Source organism: Apium graveolens, chromosome 6 (assembly GCF_009905375.1).
Source record: "Apium graveolens cultivar Ventura chromosome 6, ASM990537v1, whole genome shotgun sequence".
Taxonomy (NCBI): Eukaryota; Viridiplantae; Streptophyta; class Magnoliopsida; order Apiales; family Apiaceae; genus Apium; species Apium graveolens.
In genome coordinates, this window is record NC_133652.1 from 119,679,517 (window position 1) to 119,685,256 (window position 5,740).

Genomic DNA, 5,740 nt, shown 5'->3' on the forward strand with positions numbered 1-5,740 from the left:
TGGCAATATATCTTGAAGAAAAGTTCAGAAGTACTTGCCTTACAGGGCTTTACAACTATTACTGATTAATTCTGAGCCGACTTTGTCGCTCGGGCTTTAACGTCCAATCACTAAATCCCATTGGATTCGACTTTGATACTCAAGTTTTTCTGTTGAAACTCTATTGAGCTCGTCGACTGACTACTAGGTCATCTCTAGTCCATCGTCCTCTTTCAGGTTCCCGATTATAACCTACAGAGTCGAAATACCCTACGTTAGACGTCTAGGTATGCTTGATATATCCTCGACACTAATTCTTACCCAACGATATTCAAACTCGACTCGTAATTATGAATATTTTAATAACACACGCAACAAATAGGGTCCACAATCTCGAAGATCGGTTTGGTGTTCGTTTTCGGAATATATATATATATACTCTTTACTTTACGAAATCAGGGTTATCGATTTGGCAAAATTATTTCATTACATCGTACAACCAAGTTTTGTATATAAAACATACACATATACATATAGTCACTCGACGTCCCGTTAATTATTGGATACGTTCCCGTATTTACATAATTCAGTTTCCCGGAAATCGGGCAGCGTCTCCTTTGTTTATCGGACTACCCGTCGAAACATCAATCGACGTCAAACCACAAAGTTCACAACAATAACAACTATAATAATTCACCACTCCATTCTAAAATTCCCAATCACCGATACAATTCAATAATCATAACTAACTCAACCATCCCGATTCAACATTTACAAATTAACTAATTCGATCCAGAATACAAACACAACGCGAATTTTTTTATTAAAAATATTAGGACTCGGAATTGTGTCATCACAGTCCACCGTCGGCTCGACGAGGCTCATCGCCGACGGCGGCAAAAATTCGCGGGTGCTCGTGTTCGTCGGGTTTCCATCACAAATTTCCACCGATTAATTTTTACGGGCAATCGAAAATGATTACAAAGAAAGTTCGAATAATCAAGAAGGTTTCTTCGAATTTTATTAATAAGAATCTCAAAATAATTCGAACAACCCAAAACAAGAGTTCGAATTAACCACAGCAACACAGCCATATTCCAAATAGACAATACCGAAGCAATAATCGGAATTATGCAGGGAATGGAACAACACAGCCATCAAAGCACAGAAACAACCAAGGCAACAAAAGCAGCATACAGCGACTCGCAGCCACGCGCCACCACCCTCACCGTTTCCGGTGAGAGGCGGTGGCGGCCAAGGAAACACAGGAATTAAACCACTGAAACATACATATAACGTGTATATATATGTATAAGTATAGTTAATTAACAGAAACGAAACCAAAACCAGCAATTACCACCACAGTTCACCGGGAAAACACGACGGCGGCCGGAATCCGGAGTAACAGCGGGCAGAGGGCGGCAAAACGCAGTAAAATGGGGAGGAAAGGAAAAGATGGAATTGAGACACAGATTAATCCCCCCTCCTTCCGATTTCTGATTAAGCCGAGAGAAAGATAGAGGTGGGTTTTGAGAGAATTCTCGAGCAAATAAGAACAGGGATAAGGAGTTGTACCTGTTTGTGGTTTCTTTTCTTTTTTTTCTTTTTTTTATTTTTATTTCTCAGCTGTACAAATCAATGCAGTACACATGACATTACAATTATTAGTACAATTCCTGTAATTCAAACACGTATATTATTGGATAATTACGAAGATTCTGAGACCCGGTTTATTCCGAAATTCGAAACTAACGGACAAAGGTGCACGCAAAACAATTTTAGAAAATTATGAAAATAATCTTAAAATGTCATAAATATCCTGAAGTTTACAAAAATATATATTCCGAGATTTTAAAACAATTTCTGAAACGCAATTTATACCCGCTTTAATCCATAAAACGAAATAGCGCTCGGGTAAAACTATTCCCAAAAATTTCCAAAATAATTTTAAAATTCTCGAAACATTCCAAACTTATTTAAATATGAGTTTCATAATTTTTGAAGAATTCTAGAATTAAATATGGATTTTACAAATAAAAGTAATCAGAAAATCATTTAAAGATAAATAATTAATAAAATATTGATTTCTCAATTTTATAAAATCTTAAAAATAATTATTGTAATTATAAAGTCATAAAAACAATTTTAGAAACATTCCAAGTATTTACGCAAATAAATTTGTACCAAATCCATTTTTATAAATGAAAACCATTCAATACGACTCCATAATTAATCACATGAACAACCCAGTACATTATAAATCACACATCAATAATCAAACAACACATAGCGGTCAAAACCAATACACATATTTTATTTTATTTATTTAATAATTTCCATAATTACATAATTAAATAATTCAAAAATACACGAGTCGTTATATCAGCTATATCCTTCTTGAGTTCATCCATACTTAGATTCTGTCTTAATTGTTGTAGCTTCATGAGATGTAGAGAATCTAAGTGGGCTTGAAGAATAGCCTTGGTACCAATATGTGAAGTTTCCTGAATTGCCTTTTGGATAGCCATGACTTGTTTGACCAAGGAGACATTGAAATGCCCTAGTGTAGACTCCTTTGTCAATGCTCATTCAGGTAACTCTGGAATAGAACTTGGGCCTTCATCTCCCCCTAAGTTCATGCTTCCATCAAAAGAATCAGAGTCATCATCATTGGAATTTACTCCAAATTCTTCAGATGGCTCACCAGCTGTAGAAGGCATCATATTGACAGCAGCGTTATCCCTTTGTAGAGATTCTGAAGTATGTACTAGATTTAAAGTCTTTTCTGCCTCCTCATTGCCCTGAATAGCCAACAGTTGATAGGCTGACACAGGATGAGTAAAAGTGTCAGCATCCAAGGAAATGTTATTAATTACAGCTTTGTAATGTTGCTGAAATTGTCTTTCCTTTTCAGCATCATCCACAATCATTGACTGACTAGCAATGGCTGGATCCACCCTTATACCTCCTGTACCTGCTTTTCTCTCAATTTCTCACTTTTCTTGCATCAGGGGCTCCCCCTGGCTCACACTCCTCACACCCTCACCTTCACCTACTAAGGTGGTACTCCTCTCACTTTCTTTTGCCATGCTGGAAGAAATAGCATGCATATTTAGACTCTCAAGCTCTCCTTTTGCCTGGGAGCAACCCAGCCTCTCACTCAAGTTTTCACTCCCTTCCTTCAATCCTAGAAGTGATTGTACAGTAACCATGTCTTCTACACTTGAAGTTAATTCAGTTGTTTGTGTAGAAACCATCAACGGATAAGGAATATCCGTTGAAGTTGAAACTGATGGTATCAACGGATAATTGCTGTTAAGCTTATCCGTTAAGAACAACCACTTGTCAACGGATGAGGAATATCCGTTGAAGAAGGAAAAGAAGTAGAAATTTAAAGTGACATAATTGTTGAATCTGTGTGGATTGATTTTAATTTAGGTGACACAGATTCTTCAACTAAGTCTGAAAGAATTGGCTGATGATCCCACAAATCATCTAAAAGATGATGATCACCAGTATTTGAGTGGGGCTCCTCCCTGAGTTGTAAAGGGGAAGAATCAGGAATTGATGTGAATATCATGTCCACATCCAGAGATGGTGATGGAGAATTCGGTGATTGATGTGTGTCAATTTTGAGAAAATGGGGTTGTGACTCCACATTTGTTGGAGTCACATCAAGCTGAATTTGAGAGGGCATACATACAGGTGGTTGTATCTGTGCAGTGTGTGCACCCTGTGTGGAAACTAGGGTTTTGACCCTCTTTCTTCTTGTGAAGGCTTTTACAGGTGAGTGTGTGGCTTCAGTGTCCCTCCCTCTTTTGTTCTGTGTCCCTGGTTGGGGACTATTTTCAATAGCTGCACCCTTTTGGGAGGATGCAACTAGGGATGAGTTTGAATCATTTTCAACCACCACAGTCTTTTGAGAAACTGTGACTTGGCTAGCTTGGGTACCACTCACCTCTCATACCTTATTCTGGGGGTTTTCTTGATGTTCACCCCTCCCCTCACCACTAATACCCTGTACACTCCCCTCAAAGTTATGGTAGGTGTTACAACTGTTGTCTTTTGAGAGACAACAGAGATGGCTTTCTTTGACTTGGATTTTGAAACTTTAGGTTTGGTGGCCTTGGTAGGAATCTGTTAGGGCATTAACACAGATTTTATGGCCACACTTGAAGGCAAAGAAATGACAGGGTTGGAAGTAGTAGGAGTTGAAGAAGTATTTACTACACTTACCTGAGGTGCATCCATGATTGGTAAGTATACCGATGGCACCTTACTGTTGAGGTTAATCCTTAAAAGCTCTGCAAGGACCCACTTCTCTTATGCCCATCATTTGAGTTTATTACTCTCATTATTTATGACCAAACCTTCAGCAACATGGTTAGCCAGTAACATAAAGAATCTAGCATAGTAGATGTTATGAGGTCTATTAGCCTTGTTACCTAACCTAGTACCCAATTCTAGCATAACATAGTTGCTAAAATTATAGTACCTATCAAAAACCAGCATATAGAGCATATTAACAAGAGCTGAAGTTATTACATCAAAATTACTAATTTTCCCAGAGAAAACCTTGATAAAGGCATCGCTGAGAAAACTCCACTCTTTCCTAAGGCATTTCTTCTTAATACTGCCTAAACTAGTAGAATCAAGGGAATAGCCTATGGAATCTAACATGCTAGATACATCATTATCAGTGTGTGGTGTCATGGCATTATTTTCAGGTAATTTAAAATAGGACTGTATATTATCACAGTTAATACAGTAATCCTTACCTTTGAGAAAGAAAGAGATGGTCATATCAGTGGGGTTAAACTCAGCAGTTGTCCACATTTCCTCAACTACCTTACAGTAAATAATTGGGGCTTCCAGCATTGCATAGCTCAGTTTGCAGTTTTTGATGAAGTCCATCATCTTGTGATAATCTGAGTGGGCTTCATTCTTTCCCACTAAAGCTACAAAATTGTTTTTCTCATAGACAAACCCAGATTGGGACATTATCTTTACTACTGGTGTCATTGTTGTGGGTAGAAGTTGCAGAGAAAAGTTGAGAGTTTTGGGAGAGAAAGAGAGTAAAAACTTTTGAAAATTGCAAGAAAGCGTAAAGTCAAAATAAGAATTCAAAGGGGTTTTTATACTTTCTCAAATTAAAACATAAAGAGAATGATTAAACAATATTTTTAAGTGAATTACAACCGTTTGAGAATAAAAGAAAAACTGTATGTATTCTAAAAACTGCCTTTAATACAAATACATACAACTGTGTATATATATATATGTATCAACAGTTAAGTAAATAGAATCAATGGTTATGACTCACTAAAAACAACTGATGTGACACTTCAATGGATGACGTAAACAGTTATCCGTTGAAGATTAACACAGTTTTATCCGTTGAAGGATAAAATTACCAGAAATGTATTTTTCTTTCAACGGATAATGGACATCCGTTGATAGAACAATTTTGGCTTTCAACGGATAGGGAATATCCATTGATAGAATAAACTTTACTTAAAGCCAACTTTGTTCTTGCAACAAATTCATTTCAGGCTACAAAATAAATTATAATTAGGACATGAATTTAGGAATAATTAAGCATACCTAGCTCACTTACCAATCTTGTGAATGTTGATTCATCAAGTGGCATGGTAAATATGTCTGTAATCTATTTTTTACTTGGAACAAAATGAAGTTCCACTGTACCATTCATCACATGTTCCCTTATGAAGTGGTACTTGATGTCAATGTGTTTGGTTCT